Source organism: Pagrus pagrus, assembly GCF_965226575.1.
Source record: "Pagrus pagrus genome assembly, contig: HAP1_SCAFFOLD_47, whole genome shotgun sequence".
Taxonomy (NCBI): Eukaryota; Metazoa; Chordata; class Actinopteri; order Spariformes; family Sparidae; genus Pagrus; species Pagrus pagrus.
The window spans coordinates 366,709-390,863 of NW_028175416.1; the positions used below are offsets into that span (position 1 = coordinate 366,709).

Below are 24,155 nucleotides of genomic sequence, written 5' to 3' on the forward strand. Positions count from 1 at the left end.
TAGACAGATGTTAAAGTCACCCTAAAAACAGAACAGAATATGAAATATACAATGTTATGGAATTTTTTTTCATACATGTGTCATACACTGTGTAATTGTATTGTCCATATGAAGCCCCAGTTTGCATCATCAGTAACATCCTGGATTATTTGCAAGGTGCAAAAATAATTTCTAAAGAAATATTGTCTTTTTAAGGCAATAATACCATATGGGCGAGAGATGCAGCCATGTGATCAGACAGGTGCCAGTTCAATCCTGTTTTCTTAGGTGGTGATAAAAAGATCGGGCTGTAGATGTACTAAGCACCTATGTGTTAAGAGGACAGCATTGTTGTCGGTTGTACTGTATATCCCTTAATAGACAGGAGTTAAAACATGTTCATACCTCACTTTTTTTTTTTTGTTAAATAAAAACTAGGCCATGCTTCACAAATATTTTGTAATTAAAAAAGGATGACCTTTTACAGTATGTTTGACATAATTTTGAGCTATATAGATCAAACTTGACAAAGCTGATTGGAAGTCAGTGTTTGTAGGTTACCACAGGTTGGATATTGGAAAATGTCTTTGCAGTTATTTATGTGTTTCTGAATGTTTTAATCGGTGGAATCTCTTCACACAGGCTACAAGTGATGTTAATCTCAAAAAGGCAGCAGTTCTCAAGGCACTTTGCCTCTACCTCGGTGAGGATGATGGACTTGTAATTCGGGAGTATACGGTAAATCAGTGTAATTGCTTTTTTTCTCGTCAGATATATTGTAACTTGTAAAAGTACATGCTTACAGTAAGATTCCAAAGTCACTCGCACCTTATTTGTTAAAACCCATTGACTGTTTAACTGTTGTTAAAACCCATTTTGACTTCTTTGTCTCCATGTCATCCTCTTCTCCTCGGACATCCCGCTTCTTCTCCACATGGTCCTTTTCTCCTTGGATGCCCTCTCTCCACTTTGACTTCTTTGTCTCCATGATGTCCTCTTCTCCTCAGGCACCCTGCCCAATTCATCTGAGAGAAAAAAATCAAAAATAAACACTAACAGGTTCTCAAGTAAAATACACCAATACTGATTGTTAAAATAATTCTGCGTTCATTTAGAACTGGAGGAAGGAGATCGGAGTCAGCTCAAAGTTCAAACAAGGGTTTTAGTCTTGTACAAGAGGAGCATTCACAGAGCAACACGCAGATCAGTTACAAAGTGAAGACTGGCTGTCTAAAGAGGGAGTCAGGGTATTTATCTCTCTCTGTCACTCTGGGTGTGTCATCACTATATTCAAGCCTTCCTACAGAGAGGAGGATGTTTACCTTCAGTGTCTGTCGGTTCCTTACTTAGGTCATAAAACAAGTTTCAAAACAAGTAATAAAACAAGGTCATAGAAGAGGTCACAAGCTACAGGTCACAGTTCACACCCAACAGTCTCTCTCAAGAGGGCTGTGTAACATCAATTCACATTCTTCTACATGTAGTGCAAAATTCTCATCACACTGATCTTCAGATTTGTTAGTGTCAAGTGCACAGGAACTTTAAACTCAGCTGTAAAACCTGCTGTATACCTGGACAGTTTTTCTCCAATCAAGCTTCAACAATTAACCTCAACGATCTCTTTGTCAAAACCATCGACTTGTCTCCTAGACCCCGTCCCAACCAGTCTGCTTAAAGAAGTTCTTAATAAAGGATTCTGATTCTGATTCTTTCTTAGACGTGATCAAACTGTCTCTAGTTACAGGTTATGTACCTCAGTCATTTAAATTAGCTGTAGTTAAACCTCTTCTTAAAAAGCCTACTCTAGATTCAGGTGTATTGGCAAACTGTAGACCCATTTCTAACCTCCCCTGTCAGTTATGCAACTTTCTTCAAAACAATAGCTTGTTTCAGGACAATGTGGAATCTAATACTATAGATTACTCATCGAGACTGAGACCGACCCACCGAGGAAGCTAGCAGTCGATGTCAAGGACTAATTAAAGCCTAAGTCAAAAAAGTGAGTTTTGAGTTTAGATTTAAAGGCGTCAATAGAGCCAGATTGTCTAATACAAGTACACCTACCCGGGGAGGGACTTGTGCAGCCATCTTTGCCTTTTTTGTCATCTCCTACAGACAGAAAACCCCATATTATCAGAAACACAAAATAGTGAATGCCAAGTTTAAGCTATGTATCAGTGGCTTCAATGTGGACATTTTTTCAACCAAATTTAGGTTTACCAACACTTCCTCTCCCTAGCTCTGCTGTTGTTAGTTATCATACTTAAAAATGAAATGTTTATGTTGTTATCATATCATCATCATGAAATGCTATTGTCATGGCTATGGGCCATGACTGGGTGGATTAGAGAAATTCCAACTTTATTAAATTGGAGCTCTCACCGGACTGTTCCCGGGTGTGGGTGCAGGCCTTTTCTTTCGCAGCTGGGGAAGCCTTCGCTTCACACTGGCCTCCTCTTCCTCCTCCTCCTCTTCAGAATCCTCTTCTTCTGTTCCATTCTTTTGGGGCTGCCAATCACCTGACCCCTTATCTTCAGAGGAGATCAGCTCAGAGCTCTGTTTTAGATCAGAGAAAAAGTTATTTTTCTCAATTAAGACACAAACATTATTGTAAGCACAGAAACTACTTAAAGGGGAACTACAGTTTTTTTACAACCTGGACCGGACTGGACTGGAGTGTTCGGGGCACTGAAGCGCAGCCTCTATGAGCATTATCTGCCACAAAACTAGTTCATTTCACCAATATTTTGTTACTAGTGCTATTCCCCTCTGTCTGTTATCAACATCCGCGGTCTGTAGGTTGACCCACTACCTCCGACCTGGAAGATGTCATCTCTGAGCTGCGCGCGCACCCCCGACAGCCGGCTTGTTTACCTGTAGCTGCTACTGCTAGTTTGACCCCGTGTAAGTTTAAGTTTGAATGTATGTAAAACAATGGCAGTCAGAGCCCATCATTTTTCATCAATATCGCTGAGGTTCTTCTGCAACACAGGAATATATCTGTTATAGGGACTTCCTAACTCTGTTGTAGGCTACAATAACTAAGTAGTAACTGGTAGACAGAATAGAAACAAAAGCGCTACATAAATATATACATATACATACATCGGCCAAATATTACTGAAGCAATAATTCTGATTTCATAGAATTTCACTGTATTGTGTGTGGTGTCACAATTTTCAGAGGAGAATCTCGAATGTGTCAAAATTTCCCTTTAGATTTAGAACAGGGGTGTCAAACGTGTTTACGTGTTAACGTCATGAAGGTGTTAATTTCACATTTTCGTGACTCAGATTTGAAGGGCTAATTTGCCACAGCTGGCTTGGACATATTTTATCAGTATCTCTTGCCAGGTCACCCCAACTCGACAGCCCTTGCTGCAAAAGTGTTGAGCATGTTTGGAACCACATGTCTTTGTGAGCAAGTTTTCTCTGTAATGAGCATCAATAAAACAAAGCTGCGCTCAAGGCTCACGCACAAGCACTTGAATAACATCCTGAAATTGGCTGCCAGTCAGGATGTGACACCTGATATCGATGCACTTGCGAAAGCTAAAAGATGCCAGGTTTCAGGAGTAAAATAAACAATGGGTAACCCCGCTTAAAATGCTGCATGAGACACTGCAACCTGATATAGTTCTGTGAAAATTATTGTCTTCTGTGGGAATTTAAATTAAGTGAACAGTGTGTGATTTACTGTCAGTCACTTCAGTTCATCAGTTTGGTTTGTTGAAATTGAGCTTTAATTTTTCTATTAATAAATAGTGTAGCCTACAAGGCAGGGAGTAACTCAACCCTCTTGAATAGTTTCTACCTCAGTTTGTATGGTTTGTTGAGTTAGCACAGGATTAATATGTGGAAATGACAAAGAATTAGAAGTATGTTTTTGGATTAAATGCATACGTTTCATTAAGAGCCAGTTAACACAGATTTGGCAATAATTGCATGGAAATGATTTAAAACATGCCTTTAAGAAATGTGATGACGCTTCCCCTTTAAGACACTTGCCCGTGTTTACGCATAGCGCTCAGCTCAGCTGAGCAGAGCCGAGAGCGAGGGGGGAGGGGAGAGAAGCAGAGAAATTAACAGTGAAATAGTTACAGAGACAGTTGGTTTAACGCCTGGAAAATAATACCCATGTACTTGGTGTTTCATGAGGACCATGTTTGAATAAGCCACAGCGGTTTTGGTGAGTTTCAGCTCGTTTTATTGATGCTTCGTTGTACTGTTTGCACTTGAATGAGTGACTGGTCGCTAGCAAAGAGGTAATCGCCTTAGCTAAACCAGAGAGAGACACTCTTCCTCGGCGCGGGAGACAACACATAGCCTACGCACGCGACCGTGGGACACAAGATCGCGAGCCAAACCCACAGACTTGGTCCCTAAAAGACATCTTCATCTTCACCTTCATATTCATCGCTTCAATGAGGATTTGCCAGATGGATTACTGGTAAACTCGCTGCCAGAGAGGTAGGAGTGTTGGAGATATTTCACTGAACTTGAACTGAAGTGTTACAAGTTTACATTCTGTTTCATAATTGTCAATATTGTGATTTAAGGTGTAATATTGTTTTACTTTATTTGGATTTAGATGCTTTTAAATAGTGAAAAGGTTTTTCTACTTATGGAATTAATAGAAAAATAACGAAACCAAAATAGGTGCAACCTATTACCATAAATTGAGATAGTTGGTCACAGACCGGTCTAACATAATTTAAATCATCCTACCTGGATGAATTATTAAGGAAGAATATTTCTTATTCAGGAAAAGAAACCTGAAAAAGGGAAAGCGAATACCAACCCATACCTGCAGGATACGATAGACACTGTCTGAACACTGTTGTGTTTATTGTTCTTGTTTACTTTAAGTAAAGTACAGGCTTTAATTTTAAAGAACCTGGTCTCTGGTTTAATTTTAATCTGTCGCCCCACTCCATCAGAACCTAGAACTGGTCCAGTGGCTTTCACTGATTCTTGGGAATTTGAATAAAACGGGTTTTAATTTGGAAAATAAAAAGTTAGTTAAATAACAAAATCTGAAGGTATATCATTATAGACCAAGGTCTTGGCTGTTGAGCAATGTATCGGTGCAACCTCCTCATTTTGTATTTTCTTCATAAAATAGGCGTTCTTCCAGTTATTACTTTGTTTTTGTCCACACCGCAGACATGATAAAAAGCAAATACATTTTAATTTATTTTGTCTAATATGTATTTAGAGTTTTTAAATCATTATCTGGCATCGTTAGTAAACATATGCTGTTAAATGTCGAATATTCACTTTTGTTCATTTTTTATACTGTTTCACGTGTACTCCTTTTAAAAGATCTAACATCATACAACGTTTACTTACATACCATCAAATATCAAATCATCATAGTAAAAAATAAAGTAATTACGAGTAGGAATAATGTAAAATGCATCACTGACATCATCTTCAACTGTCATGTAGTGTCCCCTACTCATAAAATAATACATTATATTCTTCTGTAAACTGTATATTGGAAGTGAAGAACAGATAACAAATAACAATTGTGAGCAATGTGGCAAACAATCAATAAGAAACATGTTCAATTAGCAATAGGCTATCATTAATAAAAGTACCCCTTAATAATCATCATAAGTAAAAAAAAAAAATCCTTACCAGTAGCAATAAGATAGAATTCATCACTGACCTCATATTTAACTGTCATGTAGTGCCCCCCACTCATAAAATAATATAGATCATATTCTTCTGTAAACTAGACGTGAAGAACAGATAAATGAATAACTACGTCTTACAGTCTCTTTTCCATAAACTGAAATGTTTCAAATTAAAGAAAGCATTCTGTGTAAATGCCACAAAACACATCTGGCACAAAAATAATAATAATGATAATTCGTGAACTCCTGTGAGTATTCCCTGACTGTTTTACATCAACAAGTATATGGTGTATATGTTTCTCCTCTATGAAATCCATGACTTCAGCAGACAGGTTGTATATCTCCCAGGTTGTTCTCTTGAAACTTGGAGTTGGAGGGACACTGCAGAGGAGAGAAAAGTTCTTCTTGTTCTTGTATTGCTTGCTGGGGCCATCTGACCAAAAGTGAATAGTATCAACTTTTGGAAACTTTAAATGAATATCTGTCAGGACTGGTTCCAAGTGAGTCCAAATGGCAGACGCATCTTGTCGCTTGAATTCTGATACTGTGCAAAAGCCTGTCTTCTGTTCTTTTGTATAGTACATGCCAGTGTGCAGGTTGAGCTGTGGGAGATTCTGACCAAAATGGCATGACTGCACCTCAGAAGTATACTTGCATTTCCACGCCTCAGAAAAGTCAACACGCACACTTACTGTGCTATCATTGCACTTCTCGATCATGCTGCTGTACTCTCTGGTCTGGTTCTGAAATGAGCACACGTGTGTTGTTGTTTCTGTCTTCAGTTTGTCTTCATATCGTAGGAGAAGCTCTCCCAACAAGTCTTGTGTTGATCCTGAACTCGTTCCCATTGCTGGCATTCAACATTGGTCTGGTCTTGCTGTGGTGTGGGAAGTGTATGTTTGTGGAGACACCGGGTGCAGGAGCGCAGAAGACATGCCTCGCTTGTCTGTGAACAGCAGACAAGTTCAAAACTATCCTCCAGTTTGATAGGCTCGATGACACCATTTCTCTTCGGACTTCAAGCATCAGCTTAGCATTCTCACGGTACTTGGCGTGTCTTACGATCCGACGGTTTAGGTGCTGTGACATAGAATGGACGTAAGGCACAAAAGGATGAATAACTGAGCTTCACTCTTGGTTCCTTCTTGGTGAACTTCTTGTGGAGGTTAAATACTGTATTAGTCAGAATCATTCTCTGATGCTTTATTTTCTTGCGCGTGATTGTGTCCTGTATGTCAGTTGTCATTCGTGCTGCATTATGGTAGAAATCCTGAACCTTCTGAGTAGTGCTATATCGTTTGAACATCGCCATCGCGATGTGCGCATGCGAGATAGTCACATCGCATGACATGCGATATTAAAAGTCCCCCCTTCAAAGTTCACTCGTGCTAAAACATTTCAACTTTGGAGCAACGTTTCACCCCTTTCCCAGTAAGCCAGCATTGTGTATTTGGTGTCAACGGATTCATTAAAATCTCTAGCTTAAAAGCTAAGTCCACTTCAGTGTCAAAAGTGTCACTGTTGCAATTTTTTTTCTCTTCTGTGCATCATCTTATTCTACCTACGATGCACTGCACAACAGGCTGGCTAAAGAGACTTCCATCCCTAAGGCTCTATTTTGATCAGCTGAACAGATGATATGCCGCCCATTGATTGGATGCTAGACTCCAGTTTCTTTCACAGATGTTAATTAACACTGTAGAACGAAAGTTCAGGTAAACAAAATAAAACAAAATTGCCTTGTCTGGTGAAGTAGCCAATATTTTTTCAGAACCTTGCCTGACAGCGTCAAGTTCTTGTTCTTGTGGGCAGACTTCATGAATGAGTGCATTGTGGAACAGCTGAATTTTCTTGATGGAGGGGTTTTTGAGTTGGCTTCCCCGCAGCAGCTGCTCTGTTTTTTTTCAGGGTGATTCTTGTGTTTTTTTATTCCAAGCTTGTTCTTGTACCCAATGGTTTTTCATTCTGTTCCTTTCCTTTGTTACCTCTTGAAGTGTATTTTTCATAGCTTTCATCTCTCTAGAGTATCTGTACGAACAAGTTTAAGGGAAAATGGTAAACTTATAGGAGCTTGAGTGATCTTGAAGCATGCAGTAGAGCAGAAGGTTTGAAAATGGGGTCCTCAGGAATGTAGTTGACCTTGTAGTTGCCTGATTTTATTGCTTTTTATAAATATCTGATGTTGGTGACGAATATGTGGCAGGCCGCAGCACTGTGCAATTAGACCATGGCAAAAAGTTATCACACGTAGATTTTTCTTTATGGCTGGGTCATCATTACAGGTCTGCAGTTTTCTGAAGGCATCAGAAGTAATGCACCAGTTAACAAAATCATACACTTCTGCTGGTACATATTTACTGCACTGGAGAAGGGAAAGCGTGTCACCACCTGGGTAGAACTGAGGCTCATGCCTAACCTCTTCCATACTTCTCCTTAGGATACGTGCAGCCTTGTGTAGGATTTGATTGTCAGTGAGAGTCTCTGTTCTCAGTTGAGGCATTGGCTCCTTGTCCTCTGTTAGTTTTTCTCTTAGTATGGAAGCTTCTCTCATTGCGTGAGCAACAGCGACGGCACTAGAACAGATAAGATCTGATTTTCCAGGACGTTCAATGAAAATCAGTTCATCTCCATAATGCTGGATCAATTTCTCTTTGAGTTTCCATCAAAGTTTTCCAAGTATACATGCTTGGTCCTGCAGCTGCACTCAGTTTTGAAACATAGCTCTTGGTGACAGCATTCAGTGTTGTGACAGTCATATTCTCAGAAAAAACTTTGCTAGTTATTTCTTCAATTAGTTTAGTGAAAGCTTCTTCATATTCACTTAACTTTTTTTCAGACAGATATTTATGTCTGGCTGCTGAAATGTTTCTCTCTGAAATATAGTGTCCAAGGCAGCTTCTGTGATACCTGGCATCATAAGCAAAAAGATCTTGATTACAGTTGTTAGGACTGGAATAATTGGCCCTGCACGATCTGTGATATGAAACCTTAACCTTGAAGGACAGATAATAGATAAAAGATAATATTATTTAAATATATGAGTTAAGTTACACATTTGTATTACCTGGTATTTGCCATTAGGTTGGTGGTTTCTTTTGTTTGCAGCACAATCCATGTTTCTACTCAGGAGAGCTGTATGTTGTGATTTAAAATAACAGTCAAGTTCAACCCACAGCCCCTCTCCTCTGAGGGAGGGAGAGGGGGCGCCCCTCCCCCGCCCCCACACTTAATGGCAAAATAAAACCACGTCATTTATTAATGGAAATCTATTTTGATAAGATTCTCAAATTCAATATTCAGAACAATCTCTTCCACACATTCAAACAGAAAGTGTATTAATAAATTGATTTAGTTGGGAATTACAAGCCTCTGAATCCAGAGAAGCGCTGCACAAAATGGATTCCTATGTGAAGTTGCTTATCATAACTTGCCACTCATAATACTCAGGTTTAAGATGTTGAAAGTACTGCAATATACACATCTCAACCTTCTAGTAGAGATGCGCTTGGCATTTGCGAGCATCAAAATTGTCGAGGGAGACGCATGGAAAAACAACCAAACATTTCTTAGTGCAATTGAGTACGGTTCTCTATTTTGCTCATAACCACATTGCCCTTCAGAGGTAATTGTGGGTTCCATACCCCCAACAAACACTCAAGAATTAATAAATTTCTTTCAGGCAGGGCTAGACAATCTTAACTGAGAAGGAATTTTACTTGAAAACCTTTTAATTTTAAATACAAAAAAGTAAAATGTTATTTCACTATGAAAATTAATTTTCATGATTTATGCCTATTGTATCACTTCCTGCAAGTCTAATACTCTACACTCAATTTTACTGCGTTTCCTGCCGTCACTCATTTTCTCACCTTTCCAGCGTGTTGTCTCTGTAGGGGCTGTTCTCTCTCTCACGCGTGTCTTCCTCCCTCCTGTTTCTCTCTCTCTCTCTCTGTGTGCTGTGTCTGTAACCCCTGCCCCTCCCCCACTGCTCAGTGCGGACACATAGATGTCACCACACATCACCTAGTTGACCACGCACGTGCGGCTTGAACAGGACACCTTACAAAGTTGAAAAAAACAATTCATATTTACCTTAATCCTCGTGTTGTCCTGGGGTTCTTGATGTGTGGATTATTTTTATCTGCCTGGAGAGCACTTCCACATATGAAGCGTACCTTTTCATCCAGTGTCTGTGAGTGTGGCTGGATTGCTGACTGCGCTGGCTCTGTTGTCTCCATTATTAGAGTAAACTCTGGTAAATATGGAATAATACAGTAAATCTGTGTTACCAATTCTTGGCCCAAGTCTGTCTCTCTCTCCATCAAAAACACATACGCACACATGCAGTTATGCACACATACACACATTAGATTGCCTTTGCTATCTTATGCTTGTAGCTTATGCTAGTCTCTGTTTGCCTTGATCAGAACACCTGCCGCCAGTGATTAAAACTTACAAGTTGTCTTGCAAATAAAAGATAATATTATTTAAATATATGAGTTAAGTTACACATTTGTATTACCTGGTATTTGCCATTAGGTTGGTGGTTTCTTTTGTTTGCAGCACAGTCCATGTTTCTACTCAGGAGAGCTGTATGTTGTGATTTAAAATAACTATCAAGTTCAACCCACAGCCCCTCCCCTCTGAGGGAGGGAGAGGGGGCGCCCCTCCCCCGCCCCCACACTTAATGGCAAAATAAAACCACGTCATTTATTAATGGAAATCTATTTTGATAAGATTCTCAAATTCAATATTCAGAACAATCTCTTCTACACATTCAAACAGAAAGTGTATTAATAAATTGATTTAGTTGGGAATTACAAGCCTCTGAATCCAGAGAAGCGCTGCACAAAATGGATTCCTATGTGAAGTTGCTTATCATAACTTGCCACTCATAATACTCAGGTTTAGGATGTTGAAAGTAGTGCAATATACACATCTCAACCTTCTAGCAGAGATGCGCTTGGCATTTGCGAGCATCAAAATTGTCGAGGGAGACGCATGGAAAAACAACCAAACATTTCTTAGTGCAATTGAGTGCGGTTCTCTATTTTGCTCATAACCACATTGCCCTTCAGAGGTAATTGTGGGTTCCATACCCCCAACAAACACTCAAGAATTAATACATTTCTTTCAGGCAGGGCTAGACAATCTTAACTGAGAAGGAATTTTACTTGAAAACCTTTTAATTTTAAATACAAAAAAGTAAAATGTTATTTCACTATGAAAATTAATTTTCATGATTTCCGCCTATTGTATCACTTCCTGCAAGTCTAATACTTTACACTCAATTTTACTGGTTTCCTGCGGGCACTCATTTTCTCTCTCTCACGCGCGTGTGTCTTCCTCCCTCCTGTTTCTCTCTCTCCCTGCGTGTGCTGTGTCTGTAACCCCCGCCCCTCCCCCACTGCTCAGTGCGGACACATAGACGTCACCACACATCAAGTAGTTGACCACGCACGTGCGGCTTGAACAGGACACCTTACAAAGCTGAAAACAACAATTCATACTTACCTTAAAAAGTTAAAACAACAATTCATACTTACCTTAATCCTTGTGTTGTCCTGGGGTTCTGACCCCAAGTTAAATCTTTTCCCATCCAAATTGTTTTTTTATTCATCAAATGGTCTGAAAATAATGGGGGTTGTCCGATACTATGCTCTTTGTGATTGAAATAAATTTGATTGAATTATGTCCAATCAAATTACTTAATAATTATTAATTAATTATTAATCCTTAATAATTGTCCTCTGGGGTCAAAAAAGACCCTGCAGCACAAAGTGGTGCGATGGAGCAAATTGTCACACCATACTGCTTTCCAAAACATCTTTGATCTTGGATGTTTGATGTGTGGGGTCAAACAATGGTTATGAGGGTTAGGGTTAGCCTCCTCACAGCAGCACAATGAGGAGGCAGAGGCAAGTCAGTGACAAATAAGGGTTTGCATTATGAGCAATTCAAAAATGTTATAAAAATTGTTTTAAAAGCTTGCATCAGGTTTGCTAAAATGTATATTTTGTATTTATGTTGGTTTCATGTCTGCAAGTGTACTTATGAAAACAGTTAGTTAATTTTAAAATATCACATGAAAATAGATTTTATTAGGATTATTTTAAATTAAAATTGTATGCGTTTTTGTATTATAGAGCAGGACAAATGCTGAAAACACTGTTTTGTAAATAATATTTGACAAATTATGTATAAATTGTAAAAAACATGTTAATACATTGCAATAGAGGATTACATCTTATTCCACATGAATGTTCCTGTATATTATACAATTTTTATGAAAAATACTGGTGACACCAATTGACACAAACCAGTTACACCACTTGACTATGTTGCTTCTACAAAGGCCATTGTCTGTTGAAGAAACTGGCACTAAAAATCAAGCATGACAGTGAACAAGGTCAATTGAACTTTTTTTTATTATTTTCAATGACGAAAAAACATTAATTTTTACAAATTAAACATCCAAAAAGAGATCAGAGATTATGTGCAGCACATTAGACTCATAATAGAATAGGATGTCAGGTAGATGAGGCCAGGTGAAGACATTCTTCCCACCCAGTTGTTGCATGAAGCTCACTTTTACTCCTTCACCCACCACCTGGATGACCTGTCCCACGAAAGGCTTACTTTCATATCTGACCAGAATGAACTTGCCTTTCAGATCCTGCTGACAGTTGGTAGATTTTGAGGGGAGGTCTTCTGACTGCAGGTTGCGGAGATCTACTGCAGGTGGATCATAGCACTTGCAGATATCAGGTCTTGCACAGAAACATGAAATTTCCCTCTACTGAATCGCAGCTCGCTCTTCAGAGGTCACTTGTCGAATTTTCAGCGTACCTTTTACGGCCGGGACATTTGTTGGGACCGATTCGTCGTACTTGGAAACGACTTCCTCGGATATCCAAAAGTACTCGATGCTTGAGGGCTGATCCTTCAGGAAGTTCCTCAGCTGTCTGCAAGTCAGTGCCTCTTTGGACTGCTGTGTCTGCAGTACGCTTGACAGCCCCTCCCACTACATCAGGAGCTCCTTTCCCATGCGATTTCTCACTGTAATTTCAAGTGACCCTTTGAAACCCACTCAGAAAAGGCATTGTGTTGAGAAGAACATTTTTTTTCTTGTTTCTGTATTGGGTCACTGGTCCATCACTTATGATATGTAGAGTGGTGGGTGTGTTTCATTTGCCTATGGCATCCTTCAATACAGGCTCCATGTGAGCCCATACAGCACATTCATCATGGCGGGGAGAGGCAGAGAGAGCGGCATAGGAAAAGGATGATAAGGCTGTATACACCACACTTGCGTGGATTGTAACCTGCTAGCGGCTGCCCCCGAAGCGGAACGCCTGAATTTCACTGCTTGAGCTTACAGCCGTATTTCTCAGAAGTCTACACAAATGCAGACTTCATCCTCACGTAGTGTTTCTTTCAGCTCTCTGAGTGTTTTGACTTGGTAGAGCCAGTTGAATTGGTGCTTAGCTAGAGAATCTAGCTTCTTGTTAAGCAAAGCCAGCAGATCATCACACTTTCCACTTTGTGTGACTTTTGCAAAGTTAGCAAAGGTTTTGCCTTCTTCAGATGTGACTACACTGCTGCCATGTTAGAACAGTCTCCTCCAGAGGTCCTTCAAACTCAATCTCATTATAGCAACACTTGCACAGGTGCGATACATTTTGATGATAACATGCAACTATTCTCATCCCTACAGAGAAAGCTGGCCACTTCCTCTCTTTTAATTTGTGAGGCTCTTATTGCTTTTCATTTTGTTCTTTTCACTGACCATTTTCTTTTTTGTCTTTTGCCAATGCAGTTTCCTGTATCTTTTTTTGTCTTTTGTTTTGCTGCCGGGAGTTCCCTTTTAACTTTGCGAAGTTCAGACCTCAGCTTTTCCCTCTCTTTCAGCGCTGAGCTATAGTATTTGTTCTTTCTTTCCTTTCCTTTCCTTTCCTTGCAGGGGTTGAGGATGCTTGCAGCCTCTCTGTAACTGGCTGCTCATAGTCACGATCGTCCAGATGATTATGCATATGCTCTGGATTGTCGAGATGCTGAATTTGCTCATCTGACGTGTCCATAGATTGTTGGGTTAAGTTGAGAACATCAGCAGTCTCGCTGGTACTTTCTCCACTTTTCCCTCAACTTTTCCTGCTTTGTTTTGGAAAGCTCAGCTACTGGAGTATTCTTTCACAGTATTTCAAGTGTGTGTGTGTGTGTGTGTGTGTGTGTGTGTGTGTGTGTGTGTGTGTGTGTGTGTGTAAAAACCACCTTTCGCGCCCTTTGGCAAGGTAATTGGCCCTTGCAGCAGGATCTGCAAATAGCAGCTATAGGGGGAAAAGAGGCTCTATTATATTGCAATAATTATGAAACAATATAAAGTTAATAAATGTAATTTTACAGATCTAAATTTTAATCTTTGACTAACATTTCTCATATTATTGGAGTCTTTTTAAAGCTGCTGTTCATTTTCAACATTGTCACTGTTCACCAACTTCATTCTGCTACATTATGAAATTACATATATTGCACTATATATTGCTTAAAATTGGAAGTGAATGGAAGACATATATACAGCCATCCTCAAAATTATTCATACCCTTGCTAGTTGTTGTGATTATTTATTTTTGTGATGAAATGACTGCATTTTTTCAAGTTAGTTTGAGTTATATGTGACCAACAAGTGAAAGAATGACAACAATACACAATTCAAGATTCATTTCAGGGGTGTTTTATTCATGGATTCCCAAAAAATGCCATGTTCAAAGTTATACATACCCTAGTCCAATGTCTTTCTTTAATAGTCAATCGCATAGCCTTTGTTTTCTATGACTGCTTCGAGACGATTCTTGTATGTGTCCACAAGCTTCCTGCATGTCTCCTGTGAGATGTTTGCCCACTCTTCCTTTGCGAAAGCCTCAAGATGGGTCAGGTTCGTCGGTTTCCTAGCCTTCACTCTGGTCCTCAAGCGATGCCACAAGTTTTCGATGGGATTCAGGTCAGGACTCTGACTTGGCCATTCTTGGACGTTGACATCATTGTCCTTGAACCATTTCTTCACTACCTTGGCAGTATGTTTAGGATCATTGTCTTGCTGGTATGTCCAGTTGTGGCCAAGCTGGAGTTTCTCAGCAGATTCCTTCACATTTTCATCAAGGATCCCGATGTAATCCTCCTTTCTCATGATTCCTTGGACCTTGACAAGGTTCCCAGTGCCACTGGAAGAGAAGCATCCCATAACATTATGCTTCCACCACCGTACTTGACTGTGGGCACAGTGTTCTGCAGTTTGAATGCCTCTCCTTTCTTCCTCCAGACATTTTCAGCATCCATATGGCCAAATAACTCCAGCTTGGTCTCATCAGACCACAGGATAGTTGACCAAAAGCTGGGATCTTGCTTCAAATGACCTCTTGCAAAGGACAAGCGAGCCTCCAGATGTTTCTTACTGAGCAGCAGTGTCTTCGAGGCCTACGTCCATGGAGACCTCCTCTGTACAAGACTCGCTCAATGGTGGACCGTAACACCTTTGTCCCCGTCTGGTCAAGCGTTTCAATTAGGGCCTACGTTGTGGTCTGGGGGTTGTTGTTGACTTCTCGGCAGATTTTCCTGGCAAGTTTGGGGCACATCTTACACTTCCTGCCACATCCGCTGAGGTTTTTAACAGTATTGAAGCTCTTGTGCTTGTTGATTATGCTCTGGACGGTTGCCACAGGGACATCATACTGCTTTGAAATGGCCCTGTAACCCTTTCCTTCACTGTGGGCACGCACAAGACGTTGAGGTAGGTCTTCACTGAGCTCCTTCTTCTTGACCATGATGACCAGAAATGAAGAATGACCAGAACACTTTTCCTCTATTCATACTCTTCTGGGAAGATGCAATTTTTTTTAAAATCAGTGTTTAAAATTTGTTCAACAATGATAATGGTATTTATTCCATTGTAACATCTTAAAATAACCACATTTTTGTTGAGGTATTGTCGGGGGTATGAATAATTTAGAACATGGCATATTTTGGGAATCCATGAATAAAATACCCATGAAATAAAGAAATTCTTGAATTGTGTATTGATGTCATTATTTCACTTATTGGTCACATATAATTCATGAACAAACTTGAAAAAGTGCAGTCATTTTATCACAAAAATAAAAGATCACAACAATTAGCAAGGGTATGAATAATTTTGAGGAGGTCAAATGTCAAACGGTGTAACCAGTTACACCATTTGACATTTCAATTTAAATTCAAATTTAACAGGCATTATGATGGACACCTATGTAAGCACGTGGCCTCGGTGTGAAGATTTCAAACACATTTTTTAAAATAAATATTTATTTTTACAATTATTATGAATGATAAATGTTTTCCTGGGGTCATACCATTTGACATGTAACCCTAAGCACACCTGACCATACCCTAAAAATGTCAAATTATCAAGATTGCCAAGAGAGTTACTAGTCTCGTCATGCAGCAGTTTGGCTTATCAGGGGTCCTTCTCTGTGATATAATTTCCTGTCACGTGGTCTTTTTGCACAAATTAACAAAATGGCTCCTTGAATGTTGGTTACACCACCTTGACACTTTAGGAAGTTGACTTGACAGACACAATTCTCCAAATTAATTATAATATTCAGAACAATGGCGTTCCATTGATTTTATTCATTATTAAACAACACAAATGTAAGATTATGCCAAAGTAGCTGATACGGTGTTTTATTGAGAATTTCACCTTTTTTGAACAAGTTTAACTATTTGGTACGATGTTTTTACGGTTACACCACATTGACATTTGCCCCTCCAGGCACGACCCAGGCTCAGGCCATCAACTGCGCAACGAACCAGGCCCCTCCATCCTCTCGTTGAGACCCCCCGGTGTTCGGGTGCCCAACTGCTGGATCCGGCGTCTCTCCATTTTTCTTCTCTGGGCTGTGCACCACCTGGAGTTACATTGTAAAACGGTGGCGGTCAGTGAAGACAAATTATGTTGTAGGAAACGTCTGACCAAAAGAGTGTGTGTTTTTCTTTTTAGAAATGTTTGTGAAGAAATGGTTTGATGAAGAAATGGTTCTTTAGTGTAATGCATTCACACACAGGTGCATGCACACACTTCTCACACTGTAGTTGTTTGTGTTGTTTTTATGGTTTTGTTTGTTAATACAGTGTTGACACTGTTCCAGCTCCATTGTAATACATGCACACACAGACGTTCACTCACTCACACACATTCCTTGCAGTTATTGTGTTTTGTATATAATTGCGTCTAATATGTTAAGACATTGTTCTTTTGTGTAATGTATCTGCACACACACACTGCTCACACAGTTGTTTTGTTTCTTACAGTGTTGAGAGATTGCAGCAGAGTTTTATAGGGCTGTATGCTCCATTTGTAATACTTTTGCACACAGGCGTGCGCGCACACACACTGTATTGTTTATTAAAAGAAGTGATTGTTATTTCTCCCTGTGTTATGCTGGTATTCTTAGTTATTCTGACAGAATTTTTTTGCATTATTTCATAAATGTATGCCAGAATAGGTGCGAGGTTGGTCTTAAAAAGGTCTTAAAAAGTCCTAAGTTTGAGTCGAAATTTTCATATGTTTCCATTATTTTGGTTAACTATGGCTTTTTGTTTTTTGGTCCGTAGGGTTAGGGTTAGTAGGAGTTCTACAGGCAAGCCACCCCGGACAGGTAAGTAGATGTTGTTTCTTTGTTGTGTTGTGCCAAACTGATGTGTCTCAGTGTCATTCCCTTTTATACCCTCCTGTCTGTCTGAATTTAGTTTGCCAATCCTTATGTATAAGCCCCTCCCTTTTTAGAAATCCAATTATAATCATTTCTCCCAATACTTTGGTTCTTCTTTATCTAATATTAGGTTTAAGTTTAGAGTATAGGGATAGGGCTAGAATAGAAATAAGAATTAGGTTTTGTAGTTTTCCACCAATTAGGGTTTGAGGTGAGAGAAGTGGGTTAGGGAAGTGTCACTAAGAAAAATCAAAGTTCCAGAAAGTGTTTAGGAGCACGTTTCAGGCCATTCTGAGTCGATTGGGACACACATGCTGAGGTATATAATTTGTTGTCTGGACTCTTTAGTATGGCCTAAGTGGTCCCAGGGATCCCATAGAATTCTATTGGATCCCTGGGACCACTGTGGCACTCAAGCCTCCACGCCACGTCAAGGCAGAGTCCATGTGGAGGTACCTAACTATAACTAACTACATTTAATTGAACTAACTACATTTAATTATAACTACCTATGTCTAACTATATAACTAACTACATCTAACTATTTACAAATATTCCAAAACAAAAACGGAAGCCAATGCTTGTAAAAGGAGAAAAAAAAAACAGGATGCCACATGGGACTTACACTGCCTGCTAAACAAAAAGGGGTAGGGGTAAGGGGTTAGGGTGCCAGGGGTAGCATCCCCCTGCCAGGGGTAGCATCCCCTGGCACCTTTATCCAGCAATAGATTATGCCTTATGCTGTTTTGCCATCCCCCGGCACCTTCATCAGGCCTCTATTAACGAAAGGTTATGCCGGATGCTGTTGGGGTAGCATCCCCCATCACTTGCGACGCCCTTGACTTTTCCCTTCGGGCTGTTTTCAACAGATGTCTCCAGCATCCTCATTTTGGTGAGGAGGACATCTTCGGACCACTTCAGCCACGTGTTCGGTCTTTTTGTAAACCGCTGTGGCCCTGATGATGGCGCCCACAGGAGGCCCTTTGCTCACCAATACTTCCACTGGGCTGGTTTTTGCCAGCTAGGGTTAGAGTTAGGATAAGGGAGGGATAGGGAGAGTTGGGGCAAAAGGAGGGTAGAGGTAGGTAAGGGATGAGGATGAAGTAGGAAAACTTCGTTAGGATTAGGGGAAGAGAAAGGGGGGAGGGTTAGGGCTAGAGAGAGACAAACAAATAGGGACCAGATCCAGATGGACTCCCTTCCCATACTGAAGCTTTTATCAACAGTCTGCTGATGAAGTATGCACGAGGGACATCAATGTTGATTTGAGCAATGTCCATATAAAGGGTTAGGGTTAGGAACAAGGTTTTTTATCAACTAACGAAACCCAAAAAAAGAAAAGATCTGCATTTTCTCCCAAATTTCATTCTAACAAACATGAATCCTAATAGTAGACGAGTTTACACATGTATCAGTAGTGCAGACAAGTTATGTATATCACATACAGAAGGGTTAGATAGGAAATTGATCAATAAAGACATTGTATTCTACTGTGTTGTAGTCTCTTGTAATGGTATGTATGAGCCCAAATGAGGCTAGGGTTGCCTAACCCTGAGTTTCTATCCTAAACCTAACCATCTAAGCCTTATGTGCCTAACCCTAACCACTTGGCATCCAAGTCTTGTCAATAGTCATGACATTTGATCAACCCTAGGTGGTCAAGTGTGACTGTAAGTGGTCAAGTGTAACCCTAGTGTGAGCCTAGGGTTGTGTGAGCAAGTGTTGGACTCTTTAGTCTGGCCTCAGTTATCCCAGGGATCCCATAGAATTGCTGCACCCAGCATAGCTTATTCTATACGATACCTAGGACCACTGTGGCACTCAAGCCCCCACGCCACGTCACGGCAGAGTCCATGTGGAGGTAAGTGTAACCAAAGAAAATATATGGAATTATAACAAATGATATGCAACTATAATGAACTATAGTTATGATTTCACTTTCCTCATTTTACATAAAAAGAATAAAGATTTTAAAAAAGAAAAAAGCAAGCTCTGTTGCAATCATGATGATAATGAACCAAGTGCCGAGGGAAAAGCATAGAGTCTTGGGTGACAATAAATCAACATTTCACCTTCCTTCTGTCAGATAAAGTCAACATAGATTGAAAAAAGAAAAATGCAAGCCTTGTTGCAATCATTATTGTAATATTTAAAAATGTACATGAACAAAGTAAGAACTACTTTGTTAATTATTTTTGTGTTTTGTTTAGGGTTTTATTATTTTTTTTTTTTAGTTTTTGTGTTTTTTTAATATTTTTTTTGTTTTTTTTGTGTTTTTTTTAATTTATTTTTTGTTGTTTTTGTGTTTTTTTTATATATTTTTTGTTGGTTTTGTGTTTTTTGTAGTTGTTTTAGTGTTATTTTGGGTTGTTTATCACCTTCATTTTCTTTTCTTTCACTGAATTGTCAGTGCAGTTAAGAAGGTTGCTCTCTCAGTCTTCTCAGCTTCATCCAGAAAGCAGAGAAAGGTCTGATGGCAACCTTCTTCTCCTTGCACTTTTGGCAGTACTTCTCGTATGCTGCCTTCGCCTTCATGTGCCTGTTTGTGGGAATAAGTGACACCTCCTCATGTGTCCAATCCTTACCTGTCTTCGCAGGCATGTAGACTGCTTGAGACCTCTCCATTGGCCTCAGGTCGTCCTGTGGTTCCACATCCTGCACGTCCTCCTCCATTTCCTCAGGCTCCTGTCTTTCCTCCCGGGCTGTTTTTGGGACTTTGAGAAGAGGGTGTGTTGGCTGCACTGGACGGTACGGGATGTCCTCGTGCAGCTTCCAGATGATGATGTTGTAGAGCTTTGGCATTGTGAACCTTGACAGGATCTGGAGCTTCTGCAACTTCGCCTGGGGGAGTACGTAGCTCATCTCCGTAATCAAGTCCCTGAGGTGGTTGTAGTCCACTTAATCCCTATTCATCAGCATGCCGACACAGGTCAAAAACGTGACTACCTTCAGGCGACTATTGGGAAGTGCCTTCATTTCAGATGGAAGGCGAGCCAGGACCTTCTCCATCCATGGCATGCCATTTTCTCTGTATTTATCCAGGTTTTTGGAGTAGGTCAAACCTCGCCTCTCCATCTCAACACAGACTTCCAGGGTTAGGGCAGCCTCAGTGGAAATGGGAAAAGGGTCTGTGCCGCTCCGGTGGATCTGGACATAGTCCCTGAAATTCCAGCACACCCTTTTCGTCCCCTTGAAATCCCGGAATTTGAACGCTGGGAAGAAGTTCAGCTTGGATGCCACAAAGCCTTCCACAAGACACTTCTTGACATCTTTGCCAGACTTTACCACCAGCATCCGAGCCCTGGCAAAGGTGTTTGGCCCTGGGAAGCAGTCCTTGACTGAAAGATCCTCGCAAAGAGTGTCAAGAGGCCAGGCACCAATCAGCCTTGGAGGTGGGTTTGTGGATCTCAGAGCAGCCATTGGAATGTCTGTGTTGCGCTTGTAAAGATCCCCCAGAAGAACTTTCACAAGCGCTTCCCCAGTGACTGATGGTGCTGCTTCCAGTGTCTGACAAAGTGGAAACAGACGCTCGATGCGCATCTTCTGCAGGCTCTGTTTTGTCCAGTGATAAAGTGGGGGTGGAGTTTCCTCAGAGCTTGCATTTGTGTGAGGTGCCAAGCCAATGAACCCTCGCTGTTTGCTCAGGCTCTTGTCACTGACTGTATTTGTGCCTAAGCAAACACTGAGTTGGTTATCCAGTGGCGAGATGGGATGCCCATAGATAACCTCCTCAAGTGCAAGCTCGTATTGGAACGCCTTCCATCCTGCATCGTAGCGTGCCACTCCCAAATTGTCACTGTACAGCTGTGTCAGTGCGTCCACCAAAAAGCCCAGCACATCACTGAGGATTGTCAGCAAACCCACAGTTGGGGAGTCCTTGAATGGGAGAAGGACGGCAAGAGAACTTCAATCTGGACAGATTGAAGTGTCTCTTGTGCGTCCAGAACACACGGCATGCTACCGTCAAACCTCACCACCTGCTCAATCCTGCAAGCCAGCTGACCCCCCATCCTCTCTTTAAGGTCCCTCATGTGCCTCAAGTAGTTCCCTGCCCGTGAGAGAAGGGCAGTTTGGTACTTGGGATGAGACAACCCACACGTCACAATCACACCGCTGACGGGATGCTTGTACGGCATTTGGATGTGAGCATGTGGAGAGTCAACGTACAGCTGTACAAAGGTGAGTTTTCCGTCTTTTGCAAGCACAGAAAGCAACTCCTTGCTCACATCCATTTGTCTGTTGTCCAGATTGCTCTGAAAATTTGTTGCCTCATGCATCCCAAGTGTGGTGAACAGTGCACCTTTGACACCCACGAGATCTTGCAACCCATACCTGGAGAAAAGGAGATGGGTGTCAGGATCTTTAGCCATAATGTTGCAGGCAAAGTGGACAAAGACAGACCTCACACCAGAATGTTCCATGATGTCAGTCACGTCGAATGCTGCCAGATCGTTCTGTCCAAACTGATTCAGCGTGACTGGCACTTGCATGAAATGACATTTGTTTGACTCCTCCATTGATTTGTCAAGCAAAGACATTATGAAAGTGAAATCTCGCAGCAAAATGTGGAACCGGGAAGTGTCAAAGGTCGTCTGCTTTTGAATGGGCTGAGACTTGTCCTTGGTGGGGAGGTTGCGTAGCAACCCCTTGAATTTCTCCGTAACATCATTCAGGAGCTCTGATGCCATCAGGACGTACAAGTCCTTTTTGAGCAACCTAGTGTCCGGTTTGGTCTTACTGGCTGGGACCACTGTCATCAGGAGATGGTAGCCACCATCTACGTAGCCCAGCGTATGACCCACAGCATTCTTCAGGGCAGCGAGCCCATCAGGGCTGTACGTAGTGAGATCCACATGTATTTTAAGGAAGGGGTAATGTGGTTTCATTAGTGTAAAGTTGAATTTTGGAAGAATCAGGTAGTGAAGCCCACCTTGAAGTGAGATCATATATTGAAATTCCACTACAATCCCGTCAATGTCAAAAGTAAATTCAACAAAAGAATCCGGGTCAGTCACAGTGGTGGAATGTAAACCAATTTCAACATCTGCATGCAGAAAGTCTCCAACATTCGCATACTCTTTGAAGGCACGCACTAGAGTGTTGGTGTTGCACACCCCAGCATCCAGAATGTCATCAACATCAGCCATTGTGTTGACTGTGTTTCAGAGGAACTCCTCTCCTGATTGGGTGAGGATAAGGGTTGATCTATGTATTTGTTTATGTGTTTGCGTGCGTGTGTGTGTCTGTGGTGTTAGGCAAGTTAAGAATGAAATCAGTAAATGGGATACAGCTGGCGTACTTAATTTTCTTTTTCAAAAAAATGTCACAGCAGTTGTTGTACAAGTAAACCCAGAATATCTTCACTGATTACAAACAGAAGCAGATATAAAGTTAAGCCAGCTCTAGTGGCAAACACCGAACAGCAGTACACCAGCTGGGTAGATTAGATTTTTATTTTGTTTTTATTTTGCAATGTACACGAATTTGTTGTGAGTGGGTGTATGTCAAAATGTCAGTTTTAGCTTTTTAACAAACAGGATTTTTAACTTTTTAACAAACATGTATTTTAATTTTCCAATGAACATGAATTTGTTGTGAGTGGGTGTATGTGTTATGTGAGTGGGTGCAGTGTTTGTGAATGTAGGTATTTAAGTATGTAAGTAAGTGTGAGTGTGGGTCTGTGTGTGTGTGTGTGTGTGGAAGAATACAAAGATGCCAACAGCATTACATTATCAATGAACATGTGTTTTAAACAATAAGTGACATAAGTCAATGATGAACTTATTTAGTTTTGGGGAGACAGGAGAGACTTCTAGTCCTCTTCATCTTTGATGACAGGAGAGACTTCTAGTCCTCTTCACCATTGATGCGGGGGTCGTCATCATCATCGTCGGGGGCGTCATCATCATCGTCGGCTTCGGGAGGTGCGTCGTCGATTGGACTGCCATGTCCGACAGTGACAATGACGAGCTCCTCACGTACCCCCGGAGGTGTGGAAGAGCTAGGACTTTCTGGTGCGGTGATATATTCCTCCCCTTGTTCCTCTTCTCCATGCGGGAGAGCAACGGGACTGTTGGGAGGCACGCCGACAGAGATGTCATCATCACTTTCGTCCTCGGTCAGCTCGCTGGGGTTCAAGATGATGGTGTCCGAGTCTGAGACGTCCTCGAGGGTTTCCCATCTGGAGAACTTTGAGGGTTGTGGTTCGTTGCTGGCTGAGTCGTGCTCCCCAGCATCAGGAGGTAGGGGGTGCTTCCCGTCTGCAGCCATGTTTGTGGGTTAGGGTTGTGAGTGTGTGTGTTCTGTGTTTGTTTGTGGTTGTGAATGAGGTTGTGTTGGGCAAATGTTTTTATAGTGTCTGAGGCAACTTTCTTATGAATTGTTTTTATATCCAAATATTAGTGTCATCTAAAGTGTTTTTAATGTAAGGTAATTGAAGTGTGAGCATAGGGTTGTGTGAGCGTAGGGTTGTGTTAGCATAGGGCTGTGTGAGCGTAGGGTTGTGTTAGCATAGGGCTGTGTTAGCATAGGGTTGTGTTAGCATAGGGTTGTGTTAGCGTAGGGTTAGGGTTAGCATAGGGCTGTGTTAGCATAGGGTTGTGTTAGCATAGGGTTGTGTGAGCGTAGATTTGTGTTAGCACAGGGTTGTGTTAGCATAGGGTTGTGTGAGTGTAGGGTTATAGGGATAAAAACCCCTCACATGACCCCCTCACAAGAATTTCATTGGCTAATAACTTTTGATAGGAAGGTCGTAGAGACTTGAAACCAAGACCTACCCCCCCATCTCACGG

The 24,155-nt window shown here is 41.0% G+C and overlaps 1 long non-coding RNA gene across 1 annotated transcript; it reads left to right on the forward strand.

The window, feature by feature from the left end:
* The first annotated feature begins 4,040 nt into the window (after positions 1-4,040).
* On the forward strand, positions 4,041-20,456 carry LOC311253804. Its single transcript, XR_014621923.1, has 4 exons — positions 4,041-4,448; positions 16,425-16,587; positions 17,267-17,310; positions 19,962-20,456. It is a non-coding gene; the product is annotated as an uncharacterized lncRNA (long non-coding RNA).
* The last annotated feature ends 3,699 nt before the right edge of the window (positions 20,457-24,155 follow it).